We start from the raw sequence: 20,245 nt of genomic DNA, 5'->3' as shown, positions 1-20,245 counted from the left end.
GTATTAGTTGGAGATGAGCTTTTGGTGGATATTTCTTCCTCTAGTACAGAGTTTTTCGTGTCACATTTTCACCAGTGTTATTTCTCATATGAGTCAGTAAATATAATTTTCGAGAACAAGAATATTCACACACTTCACATAAATGTTGCTTACCTCTTATTTTTTAACTTTTTATAATCTTATTCAAGCCAGTAATGGGACATTCTACCAGATGCCAAACATTTATCTGTTATTTTATACATTCCAAGCAAGAAATCTTTTTAAAGATTCTAATTGTCCCTTTAAATGCAATTGTTTTAATCTCCTTTGCTCTTGGTTCACCGGGTATATTTGTCAGTAGTTTTAAATATTTTCATAAGTTCGATTGCTCCTATAATTACTGGAATTCGCTCAAGTGTGCATTCTCGTGTCTTTTTAATGTTGATTCATAAGAACAAGAAACTCCACACACTTACAAAGAAAAGTATTTCCCCAGTGTAAATTCTTATGTTTCACTTAGTCTTATTTTTCAGACAAGACTCACAGACTTTCCAAAGATGTGGCTTTTTCTCTTGTGTGAATTCTCATATGTGCCACCAATGATGATTTATTACAACAAGAATATTCACAGACTTTACATGAATGGAGCTTTTCCCCAGTGTGACTTCTCATATGTGTTACTAGCATATCACTTCGGGAACAAGAATATCCACACACTTGACAAGAATGTGGCTTTTCCCCAGTGTGAGTTTTCATATGCCTGACTAAATTTGATTTTTCAGAACAAGAATATCCGCACACGTTACAAGAATGTGGTTTTTCACCGGTGTGAGTTTTTATATGTTTCACTAAATTTGATTTTTCAGAACAGGAATAGTCACAAACTTTACAAGAATGAGGCTTTTCCCCAGTGTGAGTTCTCACATGTGTCACCAACATTGATTTATTACAACAAGAATATCCACACACTTTACACGTATGTAGATTTTCTCCAGTGTGGGCTCTCATATGTGCCACTAGCGTGTATTTTCGAGAACAAGAATATCCACAAACTTCACAAGTATGTGGCTTTTCTCCAGTGTGAGTTTTCATATGCCTGACTAAATTTGATTTTTCAGAACAAGAAAATCCACACACTTCACAAGAATGTGGTTTTTCACCAGTGTGAGTTCTCATATGCTTAACTAAATGTGATTTTTCAGAACATGAATATTCACACATTTTACAAGAATATGGCATCTCTCCAGTGTGAATACTCATATGTGTCACCAACGTTGACTTATTACAACAAGAATATCCGCATACTTTGCACGAATGTATCTTTTCCCCAGTGTGAGTTCTCATATGTGCCACTAGCGTATATTTTCGAGAACAAGAAAATCCACAAACTTCACAAGTATGTGGCTTTTCCCCGGTGTGAGTTTTAATATGCCTGACTAAATTTGATTTTTCAGAACAAGAAAATCCACACACTTCACAAGAATGTGGTTTTTCCCTAGTGTGAGTTCTCATATGCTTCACTAAATGTGATTTTTCAGAGCATGAATATTCACACAACTTACAAGAATGCAGCATTTCTCCAGTGTGAGTTCTCATATGTGTCACCAATGTTGACTTATTACAAAAAGAATAATCACAAATATTACATGAATGAGTCTTTTCTCCAGTGTGTGTCCTCATATGTGTCACTAACGTATCTTTTCGAGAACAAGAATATCCACACACTTTACAAGAATGTGGCTTTTCCCCAGTGTGAGTTTTCATATGCCTGAGTAAATTTGATTTTTCAGAACAAGAAAATCCACACACTTCACAAGAATGTGGTTTTTCACCAGTGTGAGTTCTCATATGTATCACTAAATCTGATTTTTTAGTACAAGAGTATCCACACACTACACAAGAATGTGGCTTTTCCTCACTGTATACTTGCATGTTTTACGAACAGAACAATATTATCAAATTATACAATTTTAATGTAGCACCTTACATTAACCTTACAGATGTTTAAGCAAATCTTAGGAAATAAACCATTTGCACAAAAGTATAATCTTTATGTAGTTTTACAGATGTAGTGGAATCGATTTTTGTATCATACTATTTTTTCAAAAGCTGCAATTAGTGATTGTTTGTTTATACCTTTTCCTTTATTTGAACATTAAACACATATATGAATTTTATTTTTAAGATGTGATTTTCTACAATATTTCAGAGAATTTTTTAACATTTAATAAAATCTTTCAAGTCGGATGACTGGAAACAACGCAAGGATGGCCGAAAGTACATAGAGTACTTGGAAGTCCCAAATCGGCACCCACTTAGTACTGACCAGGTTCAACATTGCTTAACTTCAGTGATCCAGAGGGAACCAGTGTGTCAAAGTGAATATGCCATACATAAACATACTTATCCATTAAAATTTAACAAAAGCCTTCAAGCAGGAACATCTGTAAATAAAAGAAATAAATGAAATTTAATATGTTTTAGTATTGTCCACATATTATTATTGTTTTATGTTGTATTATTGGATGGAAATCATAAACAGTAGTTTATTTAATCGGAAACATCATGGTACCAAGAATAAAAATAATCGGATGTTTTCTAACTCAGTACAGCTGTTTCTTAGGATATAGTCTAGAAACAAGTATAACTACAATTTCTGTATGATTTGCATGACAGGGAAAACAAAAGAAACACACACACACACATATATATATATATATATATATATATAATACTAGCAAAAGTACCCGTCGTTAACTGGGTTCAAAAACAGCCTACAGAAAATGGACTCTGATTTATGAAAGTATGATTGGTTATGAAAAGGAAGGGTTGTAAAGAGATAGCTTCGAATTCGGGGGTATCAAAACCAAAGCAAAATATGATGAAAGTAAAAATAAAATAGATAAAACCCATAATTTATTATACCATACCTGTTTACACTAAAACACTTATCACAATATTCTGTGAATCTATATAAAAAAACCTTGTTAAACTTTGTGACATATTTCTATTCTATGGAGGTCATGTGCGAACGAACACTCCATAATTTTATTATACCATATTTCTTCAAACTGAAACATAATTATCAAAGTATACTTACCCAGATAGATATGAAAAGTCTTTATTAAAGTTTGTGCCTATTTCCATTCTATGGAGGCCAGGCACGAACGCACACTCCACAATTTTATTATACCATCCCTATTTAAGTGAAAACATACTTATCAAAGTATTATTATGTACATCTATATCAAAAAACACTTGTAAATGTTTTTTTTTAATATTTAAATTGTTTATTTCCATACTTTGTGGACCAGGTGCGTACGCAGACCCCCACAATTTTAATGAATCACCATTATGCCAGATCAAACATACCCATTCCCGTGTCTCGATACATCTTCTATTATTATATGTGATCAGTTGTCTATAATAGTCAACCATATAGGAGCCTATTCGTGACTAGACACACACACAGACATTCAGCTTTATATTATATGTATATATAATACTCTCTACCATTGTGTTTCACATGAGGTTTTGAGAATAATATTGTCCCTGTTTCTGTGATGCTAGCATCGTTCTGAAATTAGAATTTCGCCTGAGATTTGCATTGTAACTTTGCGATCTTTCGATTTTCTGATACATTACATGAGAAAATCGTCAATTCCTAAAATATTACAGTTTAAAATAAATCCATGTTTGCAACCTTATCACAAAGAAAAACAGTACATATTGTTTGCAGATAATTTATGTTTAAGATATTAAGTTTGTTAATGTGCCATCAGAATACTGTTTAAATTTATCATCTGAATATTGTTAACACGGCAGCTTTGTACACATTGATTATAGTTTCCACAGTCGATGCATAAGTTTTCCAACTGTTGAACTGGCCTTTGCAATTCAATCTGAAAATTTTATCATCCATTGCTGCTGAGTGCATTGATTTTGCTTCACAAATATGTAAAGGATTTTATATATTTCTGTTTTCCTTGTCAATCTAAACACGTTTTCTACTCTTGAACACATATCAAGGAGTGACTGGACTTCTTCACGAGATGGGGAAATGAGATCAGCACTATGAGCAAAGATCTCTCATTATGCCTGTCCGATAAGACTTTTGCCTTGAATTGCTAGTAGTTAAATGCATGATTGAGCATCACTTTAAATTGAAAGAAAACAGAGCTAATAAAACTAGGCTCATAACACACCATTGCTTAGTACTGTTATTCACATGAAAATGACAAGATGAGACAACTGAAGCTTTTGTGCATGCAACATATCAGAAAATTAGAGTTTATTTTATGAAGGTGTTTTATTTTTACCTTCATGAAAGGATATGATGTTGTTCTACATATCAGAAAATCAGAGCTCTTTACAAAGATGTTCTATTGACAGTGTTCAAAGCCTTTGTTAGGTCTACAAACAATATCTGGCATTTCTTATTCTCCTCTGATGATTTCTCAGCAATGTAGCGCAAATATCATGTCCATTTATGTCTAATCACTTTTTACTGTTGGCCGAGGCTGATGTAATTTTAATTGTCAGTCTAAGCACTTCTGCCGGTGTTGACCACAAATCGACAAGTGACTGTGCTTGCTCATGAGATGGGTCAATGAAGACATCATCATGAGATAAGAGAAGATCTCTTTTGATGTCTGTTCGATAACGACTTTTTGTCTTGAATCAATAGTAGTAAAAATACAGTATTCATTAATTGGAATTTAATGGCTAATGAGAAGTTACCAATCGGATGATTGAGCATCACATTAAATGAAAAAGAAGGCAGGGTGAATAAAACTAGGGCTATAACACATCCTTGTTTAGTACCATGGGTGACATCAAAACGACGCGATCAAACATAATCAGAGACAACTGAAGCTTTTGTATTTTCATAAAAGGAAATGTTGTTCAACATATCAGAAAATCAGGGCCCTCTACGAAGGTGGTCTATTGACAGGTCTATATACATCTTTGTTAATTCTACATACAATATGCAGCATCCCTGATTTTCCCCTCATTATTTCCCAGCAATGTAGCGCAAATATCATGTATATTATTTCTTCATGTGAATGAAAACTACATTGTGACTCAACAAGGTATTCATGATCCTATTGAGTATTACATCAATCTTTTACAATGATTGATATATACTCTTTAGTTTGTTCTTTCAAAAGTGGTTTGTTAGTGTGTATAAACAGTTCATGAAGTGGTTTATTAGTGTGTAGAAATAGTTCATGACGTTGTTTATTAGTGTGTACAAACAGTTCCTAAAGTGGTTTATTAGTGTGTACAAACAGTTCATGAAGATTTTGTTTGAATCTTTGACAACCACATTTAAAGATCTCCACTGGAATCGAATCTTTTCCACATGACTTTTTATAGCTTTCAAAATATCACCTTTGCTTGTATGGAATATTAGACCATCAGCATGAACTGTAGCAGGTAATGTAAAAAATAATAGAGTGCATACGATATGCATATTCAAAACTTTCAGTCGACTGTGCAGATTTCTGAACTTTATGCATGATTCTTAGTTGACGAATTTCTATCTGTAACATATCATGATATCAGTAACAGTGAAGAATGGCTGGCTTGTGAACAGATTAGCAGCAGCAGCTGAAAAACGTGCACATGCAAGTTAGGCAATATTTGCATGATAAAGAATAAGTGGTCGACAGAAGAAACCGGAGCATTGAGGACGACAATGGGCCGGCTGTAGCTACCTTGCCAGGAGACGTACATCTGACATTGAGGAACTTTTAAGTGCTGTCAAGGTAGGAGATTTACGGGAATAAATGTTTTTTTTGTTAAAAAGGAAAAGATGCCAATCCTTACTTTATTTGTTTGTAACTGGAATATTTATTTTAGATGGCGTAACTCGGCCTTTTATCATAAACTTGTCAATAGGAAAAAAAGAAAGAAAAGTAAACATTATCACAGAACAAAGCAGTTAAAAAAGAGGGGTTTAAAAAAGGCCAAATGGAAAATTAATGAAAACAGACATTACACCATACTGTACATACATTTGTTCGCTTTTTTCTTCTTGTCTGCACACTTTCGAATTTTATTCTGTTTTTTTTTTCAGTCATATTTTCTTGTTTTCTGGGGCCGTAGTTGTTTTAGTGCTTAATCCAAGAGTTCTAGTCTTAGAGGTCGGTCATACATTATTATAAGTGATACTTTATCATACTTATTTTAGCATAGCAAATAGCTTGTTTTGTTTTAGAGGGAATTTGAAATAAACTATTTTGATTTTAACATATTTTCATAAGTTTGTGTTTCGACTGTTTAAGTGGCATATTCAGTTTTATTGTTAAAGTTTTACAATTTGGAAATTTGAATTTTTCAAGACTGAAATAAATGTTTAAACTGTAAAATGTACGTATAACTACTAAAGAAAGTATAAAAAAGTAAAAATAAGTCTGACTCTTTCTATAAAAAGTAGTAATTTTGTTTTAAGCTTATGCATTGTTTATAATAGTACACACACTACTAGCAGACAGAAAATCACGCCCTATCCACAGTCGCAACTTCTGTGACACATTCACCATGACGATGCAGATCGAAATTGTGATCTGCTTGGTGCTTATACCATCAACATTTTGTGGAGAAAACACGCAAATATGTACAGCATGCTCCTTCAAACAACAACCAGACAATTTAAACGGATAAACTGCTGGGATTGCGCAGCAAATTCCACCTCATCTTTCCAGTGGTGTCACATACTTACATTTCTGATTCACTCTCTCGTTGGAAATTCCTTGTGGATACCAGTGCTGCTGTTAGTGTGATACCTCCAACTTAGTATGAATATACAGCAGTAGACCGTTCCAAAGCTATGGTACCTTGTCACTTATTCTAGACTTTGGACTTTTCAGTGGATTTTCATCATTGCCGACATGAAGATGCCTATTCTTGGTGCTGATCTTTTTACCACTTTCAACTTTCCATCGATCTGGAAAACTGTCTTTTATACAACACAAGAAATCTCTTTCTGTTCACTGCAGTAGATTTTCATGCGATGCACCAAGTATCCATGCAGCAAGTCCATCAAATACAATTTTCACAGACCCATTCAACTAATTCCCTGAGCTCAGTCAACCCTTTTCCCACACAGACACCATCAAGCACCATGTACTACACCATATTACAACTCGTACTTCCATACAGACTAAACTTCCACAGAAAAACTAGCTTTGGCCCATTCAGCATTCCAACACATAATGGATGTTGGTATTATACAACCCTTAAGCAGCCCATGGTCATCCCTACTTCATATAGTACCCAAGAAATCTAAGGAAGACTGGAGATCTGTAGAGACTACCATGCTCTCAACACAGCAACTGTTCCAGCCAGGTATCCCATTCCACACCTGCATGATTTTTCCACGTCCTTTTCCAGCACTACAATTTTCTCATGCCTTGGTTAAGATAACAATATGCATCCTTTTCGGACTATTCAAGTTCACCCATCTAACTTTTGGACTGCGCAATGCCACGCAGGCATTACAAAGATTCATTGACAAACTCCTTAGTGGACAACTCTTTATCTTCACGTACATCAACAATATCCTGATTGCAAGCACTTCACAGGAAAAGCACTTGGCCCACCTTACTGAAGTCTTCCAATGTTTACAATCCTATGGACTAAGAATAAATGTTGCGAAATGTGAATTCAGTGTCAATTCCTTGGATTTTCTTAGACATTGGACCAACATATCTGGACTTACCCCCTTGCCATCAAAAATGCAAGCAGCCCAAGATTTCTCTGTACCCATTTCCTTGTGTCAACTGCATCGATATAGTGGACTTATGAATTCACATCACCTGTCCAACTTCACGGATTCATTCCATATGCATAAGAAGACATGTCTCTCACAGACAAAGCCCTGGAATCTTTCCATGCAGCCAAAACATATCTGGTATATTTCACAAAGTAATCATACATCAGCTCTGACCTGATAGCTAAGCTCTTTCTCTTGACAGATGCTTCCAATGTAGCTGTTGGTGCTGTACTTAGTCAGATCATAAATGGTAAAACACGACTACTGTCTTTCTTTTGTGCTAAGTTGAACACTACTCAGTGCAAATACAGCATTTTTGGTCGAGAACTACTCGCCATGTACTAAGCAGTAAAATATTTTTGTTTCATGTTAGAAAAGAGACAATTCACAATTTTCCTTGATTACAAACATCTGATTGCTTCCCTTACATCTTCCACCTTTGGCAAACATTCACCCAAAGACCTTAAACAGATGGATTTTGTGACGTAATATTCTGCAGAGATTCAATATTTATCACACAAAATGAATATTGTAGCTGACACACTTTCCCGCTTCTGTGAAACCTCTGAATTTAGGTGATATCTCGACTGAACAAAAACAAGACACGTCATTGAGAGACTTTATGTCGAAATAAAACATTCAACTGAAAAGACTCCTATTCCTTTTTCAGACAAGCTCATCTGGTGCAATATGTCTGTTGCACAGCCAAGACCCTACTTACCCCCATTCTTTCCGTAAGAAAGCATGTAAGTCCAGCTTATCACAGGATTCAGGCATGTATGTTATGCCAAACTATGAAAGTTCATTGTCATACTAAGTCTACCCCAGGCATTGGACATACCGATACAAAGCAAGCTATGTGCGTGTAGCACACATGCAAAGCAATGTCAGTTGCCATGCAACAAATGATATGACCTGACCTTCAGTTCCATTTCTTTCCTTCTTTCTATCTCTCTCGCCTTGACACTAAGCTGGTCACATATAAAAATTTGCAAGCTTTATAAAGATGCACTCAAAGAGTAACAAACAGACTTATAAGGTAAGGCGATTCTTGACAAACATTAATATCAACCAAGAACAATCGAACATAATGGCTTATCAAGAACAATCAATTATTCCTAAAATAAACAATGCTAACAAACTTTTCTTACACTTGGTACACATACATATACACAAAATAAAACTTTCAAATTAGATATGCCAATATGTGTATGCCAGAACAATGTTTTCATGTTATTTTATTCTGTTGGAAATAAATGTTTCTTTGTAAATTTCGTCACTCGGTATTTGGTTTTATGAATTTCAGGTCGGACTTTTATTGAATACGTTTTTTATAAATTCTATAAGATCAGTTACCCCAATCTCATCAACTTAATTCTTCAGACGTATAGTGTTGTCTGTATTTTTACTTTTAGTGAGAAAGGTTTACGTAACAAATGTAAAATCGTAAAATATTCTATTTCTGAGGCGTACACAGGATTCTCTGTATTAATGACACAAACACAAAATCCTCTGGATTTTTATGGTATGGTGCATGATTATAAGGTGCTTTTTTCAATATAATATTTTTCGATATTTACCAATCATTATAAAATATATTTTTTGGATATTTACCATTCATTTTAAAAAAATATTTTTTATTGATATTTACAAATCATTTAAGAAAATATTTTTTGATATTGACCAATCAATGTAAAAAATTTTTTTTTTTTATATATGCCAATCATTTAAAAAAAATATTTTTCATATTTATCAATCACTTGATAAAAAAATTCGTTTGCCTAAAACAAGATATATTGCCACTGAAACATAATGCGGTTGTTCACATCAATTTTAAATTAGTGTGTGCATACAGTAAAGGAAAAAAGGAGCAGGTGACGAATTACAAAGAAAATTAATTACTTTTTTGTTGAGTAAGAATTTGAAAGTCACTTTCTTTTATTGATTTTTTTAACTGTTTTTTCATGAGAAAAATAAGACAATTAATGAATAATAAAAATAAAATTTTACATTGAATATATAAAGCATAAAAAATTAAGCATAAAATGTGTACGTTGCTAAAAAAGTGCAATGCTTATACATTCATGTTACTGTGCTATTTTTAAATAGTATTATGTTAAATTCAAGTTTTATTATATATGTTTTTACTAAATTATTAGGTGAAAATTCAAAAGAATTACAAAATACCCATTCCTCCCGATGTTGAGAATGGCTTTCTAAATAATAACCTTATTATTTATGCATGGTAAAATAAGTGCCTAAGTACGAAAACTGTTTTAACTTTATACCTCTACTAGCATTTCAGCCCGGCGTTGCCTGGGTGTTTGGATGTGTATGTTGAGCAAAAAAGAAAAAAAAGTAGTAGTAAGAAAGGAGGCTCGAACCCGTACCGCAAAGGAGGAAAAGAACAGGGTAAAACCTAATGTTTATGCTGTTACGACCACTGCCAAACCGAAAGCGACATTTTTTAATATTAAGGCCAGACAATCTAAAGGAGAGGATAACTTTCAAAAATATCGGCGAAACAAGTGCCCCCCTGTAGAAAAGTTCCTAGCTGAAGGGGAAGATATTAATGTTTTTAGCCAATTTTTCGATATTTGTCATATGAAAGGTCGAACTTTAAAACGATACTGGTCTTGGTAAAATCCGTCGCTTCTAAGGCAGACATGCAAACAGACATACATACATACATTTATATATTGGTAACTAAAAATTTTCGACCCAAACTCATGAAAAAGTTTGCCCTATCTCTGAATACCCTTTATGTAAAATTTCAAATATTTAGACCAGAAATTGTCTGAGTAATTTGGAAGAGACTGCAGAGGTAATTTTTTTTAACTTTGACCCCTATTATAACCCCTTAAAATTTATTGTTTTGGGCTCAAATCAAGTTATTAAGTTAGATCCATGTCCAAGGAACCTATATCTAAAATTTCAAGTGTGTAGACCCAAAATTGTCGGAGGAGTTTGGTAGAGTTCTCAAAGGTCAAATCGTTTAACTTTGACCCCTTAACAGCCAAATTTCTGTCCGCAAACGAATTACAAAGATTTTCCCAAATCTCAGTACCCTGTATATCAAATTTCGAGTCTTTAGACTGAAAATTGACAGAGCTACACAGACACACACACAAACACACAGATACCCACACAGACACGTTCACTTTTATAGATATATAGATTATAGATAACATTTTCAAAATAAATTTAATATTAAATTGCAATTTCCGCATCACCATTTTTTCTGAAAGAATTATGTGACCTATTTTTTCAGTTGACTTTTGGAATTTAGATATTACTTTGTACCTGTGGTCTTTTTTTCAGTATTTCTTTAAATTTTTTTATAAAAGGTTTACGAATGTGTTAACTATTCTTAGTTCGGAATAGCATATTCTTTGGGTTTTTAATTGTTAAATGATAGTACAGAATAGTTAACAAATCAAGTGCCAGTTCAAGTAAATTGTTGTGTTAACGACTCTTAGTTTGGGACAAAAAATATTTTGTTTATAGAATTGTTAAATAAAAATACAGAATAGTCAACAACTATTCAAAAATAGATTTTTAAAGAATAATCTTAGAAAGTTATCCTAGTAAAAAATAAACCATTACAATTATAATAAATATTTTTGAAATGAAAATAAAATTCAATTTCAGTGAAAGAAATCACATTCTACCAAAACGAGTTGTGACATAGATTTTTGTTTGTGTTAATTAGACAAGGAATCGATTTTTACAATTCACCGTTATTCACATTTGTAGCTTGTAAAAAGTTTAGTTTTCACTATGTGTAAAAAATAATTCATTTGCAACCTTCTTAACTAGAATTAACAAAGATAGTACTCTCCCCTAGTGTGGAAGATGTATATAACAAATGAACATTTCTTTGTATAAATATCCACCAAACTATCGTGTGTCTTGGACGTTAAAAGAGACTCCTTTGCCCCAGCAGCTACACTTTGGTAAGTTAGTCCATTGCAATAAGCTGGAAGTTGTTGATTGCTCGACAGACCGTGAGTGAGAAGGGGTGTCTGTGTGCACTAAACTTGTTTACTAACAACAAAAAAGAGACATTGTGGATAGATCAGTGTTTTTTTTTCCTAGATTATATGACGGTTGATAACATGACAATTAAAAAAGATGTATTCTCACACTTTGGTTGTTTTTTTATTATATTTCTATTATACATTATATTTTTAAACACTGTTTAAAAAAAAATTTCTATTATTTTTTAAACGACTTTAATAGTTTATTTTGGAAGTATATTCCATAAAGAAAATAAACAACCCACTTTAAAAAGAAAAATTGCGAGTTTTTTTTATATTTTATTCACAGTTTTGTGTTAGGGGTGTCAACAATTCCCCCCAAATTCTGACACACCTATTGATCCACCCCCTTTTTGCCTAGAGAAGTATCTGACTGTGACATCATAGAAGGTGGCAAGGTTGGTGCACGGCACGGTGCTTCCTTCTCTCAAGTCATTCTTTATGTGAGAATTATTTTCTTACAATTGTATCCAAACTAATTATCAGCTTAGCATTTTAGAAATGAAAAAAGGTGGTCGATACGTCCTAAAAAATAAACATTAATACCGCCATAAAAAGACCAAATCATTAAATCGAAATAAATTCATTGTTATAGAAAAAGCCAAAATAAAAACAAAACATATTTTTGTAACTCTTAACAGTCTAAACCACCGTAGTTTACCCATTAAAAAATTCTACTATTTTTTAGTACTGAAACAGGCTTAAAAATATCCACAAAGACATAATTAAAAAATGATAAAGATTTAATATTTTAGAGTGGGAGTCTCTTTACTATAAAAATTTTAAATAAAATGTTAGCAATCAAAGAGACTTGTAATCATTAGTAGTTTACAATTTTTGTGGACGGGGAGGAGTGGCTCATATCGGTTTTGACTTTCTTGCATTTTTTGAGGGGATGTTGAATAGAGTCTGCAGGTTGTTTTTTACTTGGTACTTTTACTTACCAATTTAATAAACTAAAGATATAGTAACAATATTGTTGGCGTTCTTACAGTTTAATATTCAAATTCATATTTTATATTTTGTTTATATAAAAATGGAAGCGATCAACTTGTTAAAAATGTGAAGAGATGAAATTGATGTTTTAAATTGAGGAATACAATTTTGTGCATCAAAAAATCCGTCATTGTTTTCCATCCCAAAATACAAAAAATAACTCCAAGTGAGCAAAGCAATCTTCTTTTCCCTTCTCCTCTCTTCTTCTCCTTTTTCTTCACAAATTCACAACTACATTCTGTCGTTCTTGCAAAAACAATGTATTTATATGTAGACTTTTAATCCGGACAGTACCACAATTTGCATATCTCTCTTTTCTTTGTACTTGATGAATTCGAGGTTAAAATGACGGTGGTTCTTGTGCACACCCTTTTTTGTAACCTCAGTAGAACCAACAGAGTGTTGTTCGGTTCTTCTACCCCCCCCCCCCCCCCCGGTGATCTGATGATAACATAGCCTGCATTCCGGTGGTGGTCGTCTTTGGCCTCTTAAGAACTGTGGGCTTCCGACATGCTGTGCTGTTGGAATCTTCTGATGAGAGTACACAGGATCGGGGGCCCAGGTCCTTCACATGTCGAGGCATCCTATCCACCAAGACTGATTGTGGACCGATTATCTTGGCAAAATCTTTTGGTACAACGATTTTTTAGTGCCTTCACTCACACAGTCTCTACTTTGGTATGGACTATGCTCGGGGACTGCTACTGGTGGCATAACGTCAATTCCTTCCACCTGGGCCTCGTACTGGTATATGGCATTGGCTACTTAGGTCAAAGATTACTCGTCGTCTTTTGGAGTAACATTTATCAGTACACTGACTATGGTTTTAAGCAGTGCATTCTAGTCGCGATCCGTTTCACAGTGTGATGACATCACTCTGCTATGCCATTCCCGGCTGGGGTATATGCACAGTGAAATCGAAAGTTTACACCACATTCATGTGCAAACATCTTGAATTCTTTGCTGCAGAAAGCTGCCATTGTCTGTCAGTAGTTGGCGAGGTGGGATACGTTCACAATGGACTACTTCCAGCTGGTGAATTATAGATGTTGAGTCTTCCCATGCTAATTGCCTCCACACTAAAAACTGCGACAGCCCACAATCAGTGATAGTTAAGAAATGGTAAGCACCGTTGTGTGTAATGTCCATTCCCAACCGTTGCTAATCACTGCTCTCCTCCAGCTTTTCTTTCTCCTAGTGAGCTGCTGCTGGATCTATAGATTGGCATTCAATGTACATTCGTATTGCCAATCTGACTGCTGCTTTTGTTGTAGCAGGGCAAACTCTCCGGGTGAAATACGCAGTACACCGCACTCCTGGATTTCAACTGTTCTTGTGAATGGATATGATCTGGTCTGCGCCCAGCTCAGCAACATGCACTGCACTGGTCAGTGGCTCAGGTCCCACATCTTTCTTCATGACATTGAACCATCATTGTAGTATGTGCATTAATTGATCAGCCATGTTGTAGACTGATGCAAACAATGTCATGTCTACTGAGAGCTCAAATTCTCTAATTCTTTTAGTGCATCCAGTTGGCTTCTAATGAGCATCTCACTGGCAGCCTTGGTATGAACTCGTGCTTTCCCGCTGAGAGTTTCTGACACCCAGTTATGCATACACACAGAGTCCGTGTTAGGGTGCCACTGGAGCAACAAGTTAATTTCCCTCAACACGACATCCATTTCAGCCAGATTAATGTGCTGTGTATCATTATCATGTTGCAGCCAAAAAGCATCCTCCATCATAGTTCCCTCTCTCTCTAACACTATTCCGGTCTCTAGCGCACTGGCATCAACCCATATGTTCAGTTCTTGGCTGTCCATGCATCAGTTCTCACAAGCTGGATTGTTCTGTTTTACTGCGTCTGCTGTCTCGCACATCATATGCTGAAGTATGGAGTCTGTCACCTTAACGTTCCAACCATTTGTGATTGAACAGGCTCTTCTCTTTATTACTCCGCATGCAACACTCAGCCGCACACTAGGAAAATACAGTCCATCATGTTATAATATTGAGAATTTCTTCGATTGCGTTCCCTCGTTTCCAGTGCAGGATACTGTGCTCTCTTAAGACTGTCAGTCCCGGTACACATGTGGCATCCCAAGTTGTCCCAGGTCCTTCCATTCTTGGCCAAATCAACCTAAATGTTCCCAGACTCTCGAAGTGGGCACATCTTTATCAACAAAAATATCATTGATGTAAGCCGATGTTGCGTGGTCCACAGCTTCCTCCTGTGATAGGACCCTGCTAATGATAGCTTTCATTATGAGGGAAGCCACATTCAAGTCAAACCTTGAACATGTCAGATAAACATATCTATTTCCATCGACCTCTATCTTTTGGTATGGCCAGTGTTTTATGGACTCGTACTTGGAGATATGCTCTCCGAAGGTAAAGCAGTGATATGTTTGGCCCTTTTTGGCCACTCGCACATCTTAGTATTGCAAACATTTGCATTCACTGTGAATGCATTTATATGATTGTTCAGTTCATGGTAGTCCATCACCGGTCACACTTTTGCCTCATTCCACTGCATTACGGCCATCAATGGAATTAACTCATTGGGTTGGTTGGCTTTTTTGTTTTATGGCATATCAACCCTTTTCAGGTTATTTAATGCTGAATCCAAAGATTTTGAAGAAAAATTTTTTTAATAGAATATATTTGTTGTTTTCAAGTCAGTTTCTATTCAACCCATAGTTGGGACCCTAACAGGTACTACCACTCCGGGTCAGAGTGGACCTGGGAGCAATTGCAATTAAAGGGTGGCTCCACACTACCCAAAGCCTGCAAGCTGGGGCCTCACCACTGGATATATATATCCAGAACCAACTCGTTGGGAGGTCTGAATCTATCTTCTGGATATTGCACAAGTCAACCCTTGTCCATCCATACTCAAAGATAAGCTCTGTAGCCACTCGATATTCTTGCACTCAATTAGGCAGTCCTTCAGGTGGGCAGTTATCTGCCCATTTCCATGCCGCTACCCACGCTCATTCCTGATGATCAAACATAGCAGTAAAGTTTAGTTCATTAATGGAGATAGCTGCACACATGGAAAATTTCCCGACGCCAATCCAGACTGCACTCGTAGGTCCAACAGTGATGTCCCCGATGCTTTCATCACATCAATCCCTAACAATAGATCAAATTCCAGTGGTTTACCACCAAAGCCTCGATCCTAACAGCCATTATCACTTGCTGAAATAGTGACTTCTCTTCTGCGGGATGAGCCTCCAATAATCAGGATGCCCACTTTTGCTGTATTCCAGGATTGACATTGATTCGCATCTATTATTGTATATAAGCATCCTGTATCAATTATGCCGAACACCACATTCCATCAACGTAGACGACAATCTCCAGGAGTGTTATATTTACATCTTCATGGGGGAGTAGGCTAATGCTTATACCTCATCCCTTGTTCGTTTCCTTAATAGTCCTGGGCCCAGTGTCCAACCTTGCTACATCTTTAGCCATGGGTTCCACATCTTCAACAATTTCTCGCTATGTGACCCTTGCGGCTGCATTTGAAGCAATTTACTCCTGTGCCAGGGCTATCCCTGTTACGAATAGTAGATTTACAGTTTGATGTAGTCACTGCTGCAACCGTGTGAAGGCTTTGATCCCTGGTTAACGTAAGCACCCTTGCTCGTGCTATGAGGTCTCCCATTGTTATGGTTTCAATTTTTGGTACCTGCTGGAGTTTGATGGAAATGGCATCAGGGAATCCTGTAACAAACACAAGTTTGGCAAGTTGTTCTATTCTGACTCCCTCAAAACCAGCTAGTCCAACCAACTGTCTGACCAACTCATTTCACCATGGGTAACTCTCATCAACCCATTTCACCATGGTTTAATTCCTGTAGGCTGTGAATACACTATCCGTGAATGCCTCCTTTAATCAAGTCTTTATCTGCTCGACGTCCAGTTGGTCAATCTCACTCACTTCTAAGTAGAGGGCCAATGCAGCCCCCTTCAGATACGATGGCAACAGGCTTGCCACATCATCTATCTTTTGGAGTTTTGCGACCAATCTTAACTTCTTTAGCCATTCTACTATGTCTCCTTTGCCAGTAAATTGCTTCACCATGTCACTGCTTAATCATATTTTCGCCATGATAACAGCTGGAATATCTTGAAGAGTTGAAATTGATAGTTTAAATTGATGAATACCGTTTTGTGCACAAAAAATCTGTTTTCTTTTTCTTCACACTGATGCATACAAAAAATAACTCCGAGTGAGCAAAGCAATCTTCTCTTCTCTTCTTCTTTTTTTCTTCTTCACAAAATCACAATCACGTCTCATTGTTCTCGCAAAAAAAAAAAAAAGAAAAAGAAAAAAAAAGCAGCCTGATCTGCAGACTTTTAATCCCGGTAGTACCACAATTTGCATATCTCTCTTCTCTTTGTACTGGATGGATTCTGGTTTCGAATAATGGTGGTTCTTGTGCACAACCTTTTTTGAAACCTTAGTAGAACCAATAGAGTGTTGTTCAGTTCTGATACAAAATGTTAATTTAAGCCTCCCATCATTAAGAATAACATTATTAATTAGAAAGCCATTCTTAACATGGGAAAGTGAAGCCGTGCTAACTAATGCATACTTCACCCAAAAACTTCATAAATAAAGTAGAATTTTGATGTATAGATAAAAAAGGAAAGCGTGGTCAAAAATATGGGTGTTAATGCACTAACTGACCCGCAATATTTTTTAAATCGTATTTCCAAGTTTAATTAAAGTTTTATATGTTATTTTATTCAATTATAAGGGTAAAGTACGGAATAGGTACAAAACACCCTCCCCATGTTAAGAATGCCTTTTTAAATAATAATATTATTTCAGCACAGATCAATAAGTGCATGAATACTAAAATATATACATGACAAATAATTGTTACCTAATCCTAACCCGATGTGATACTATTTTACCAACCTGGATGGATGCTTTGTGTTTTAACTTATATTCACACGTTTACTTGGAATAATAAAATAAAACTACTGACTTCTACATTAAAATAAGAAAACAATGACTGACATGAGAGTGTCATCTTGTTAAACTCAATAATCGCTTAAAAATCGAAAATTGGACAATATAATGGTAGAAACCCATTCAATAAATATCACGGTGATACTTTTTGCACGTATTTTATGCCAAAAGATATTTTCCAGTATATTTTGTTTATTAAATTGTTAGGTGAAAGTACAGAATAGTTAATAACACATGCGCTCTAATCCCCCTCAAAAAACAAAAACAAAAAAAACGGTAAAAAGCAAAAACCTATACAAGCCTATACTCTCCCCTTGCGAAAAAATGGAAACTGAACGATTACATGTCTTGTTGGTCGTTAACTGACTATGAAGTGGGTGCTCATTTTACATTCAATTTATATAGAAAAGTGATCCCAACTCGAAAATTTTTATTTAGCTTTTTTAATTGCTTCTTTACGGATTTCTCAGAAATAACATAAGTTTTACTTAAATAAACACATTTTTTGACAAACACCTAACAATATATTTTTAGTAGATTTTTTAATCGGAAATTTATTTATTTTTTTTTTATTATTATTATTCACGTCTGTTAAATAAAGCGTGGCGAAAGCAATAATTTTTATTGTAATGCAATAGAATTAAATTTATTTTAATGTTTAAGATTGCTTTAAAAGTAATTGCATTTAATTTTTTTAGTGTAAAAAAACACTCTTACCTTGCATTTCAGGAATTCAATACAAAAAAAAAAAAAAAAATCGGGATGAATTCGTTTTTCCTTTGTGTTCAAAACAGAAAAATTGTTGTTGTTTTTTTTTTTTGGATTTCTTTAGTAAATTGATACAACTTTTGTTTTGTGTGTCCAATACATTAAGAAATAAAATATATGAAATTATAAAAGAATGAAAATTAAAATATGAAAACCATGATATAAACATTGAATTACTTAAAGAGAAAATCAAATCCTACAAAACAATGAATTTAAGTCATCGAAACACGGTGTAATCATTATTTCGTTCCTCGTGTAAAAATGTCCGTTCATGAGTTAAATGTTCCTATTTACTATGCCTCCCCACGGGACAGAGTTAGACACCAGGGTCGTTTTTTAATGCGGAGAAAAGGTACAAAAATAAAAATTGTCTCAGTCGTGAAGGATTTCTCCTCCACCGAAAGAGAACAAGAAATAGAAGTGCAGCAGCATCTGAAGAACAGATACTACACTTTGTAATATCAAGTTTAGATTACATTTGACAATGATTAAGGCGTGTTGAAATCTTTTGTAAATTTCTCTTTTCTGACCAATTCATGGGGTGGGGGTATGAAAATATTAAAATTAGGCTTATTTTTTGTAAAACTGAACATTCCATAATTAATTGGATTAATCAAACTACTGTTAACATCTAAAATGAGAATAGTAGTCCGAATAATTCCAGTTTTACTAAATATGTACGACCAAATTATTCCAGATCATTGTACGACTTACTGCTGTTTGTCATATAAAAACAACGTGTAAAGTTGCTGAGAGTCCTTGCACTGTTGCAGTGCACTGCAGTGCACTAAGACACTTTATCAAATCTCCAATACCAACTACGATATTATCCCATTGATTATTGTACACACAATAACCCTTATCCCCAAGTGGCTTCCGGGCCTTGATAAGTGGTGATCCCCCATATAAAAAAGGGGGGGGTCGAATTATTCAATATTTTTTCACGCATTCGTAAGGTCAGTTTCTGACACATTGTCCAATCTGCAAAGGGTATTTATTCCAAAAGTCCTGAGGAATTGATAATACGAAAATGCCTTACCACCCGCAACCTCCCCCATTGTAAAAACGGCTTTCGGAATAAAAAAAAACCCCAACCTCCCCATGTTAAGAACGGCTTTCGGAATAAACACCCTTTGTAGGTTGGATAAGCAGCGCACATTGACAAAAAAAAAAAAAAAACAGCACAGAAAATAATTTTTTGAAAGTTTTCTCAAACATTTTTTTTAAGTGCTTTTCTTCTTTTTCGTATAAATTTAAATGTTCCACAAATGATCCGTACGCCATGTGAAAAGGCAGTTTGCTCCGTGAAGGCACATTCAACAATTGTTGTTTATGTTACCGCGCGCTCGCGCGTAGCGTAAACGGAAGCTGTAAAATGTCGGAAAGTAGTTCGTAGGTTCAGGGGTTAATAACATGCAAATGGCAATTTTGCCCCCGATTTGATTATCAGATTCGTTGTCAGCGACCTCGATTACCCCTAAAAAAAAAAAAAAAAAAAATTAGAGTGGTCGGTGTTCTGTTGTAGCGTATCTGAATATTTACCTTTTTATTTTATAATTTAAAATTTTATTTTATCATTTAAAACATTGAACAATACAAATAATACGTTGTTTAACAATTGAAAAAAGAAATAATGAAAGATTAAGTTTTAAAATGATTAAATGTGTTTTATTTTATAATTTAAAATTT

This window comes from Euprymna scolopes, chromosome 19 (assembly GCF_053919585.1).
Source record: "Euprymna scolopes isolate OS-2025 chromosome 19, ASM5391958v1, whole genome shotgun sequence".
NCBI lineage: Eukaryota > Metazoa > Mollusca > Cephalopoda > Sepiida > Sepiolidae > Euprymna > Euprymna scolopes.
Note: the sequence above shows the minus strand (reverse complement) of the source record.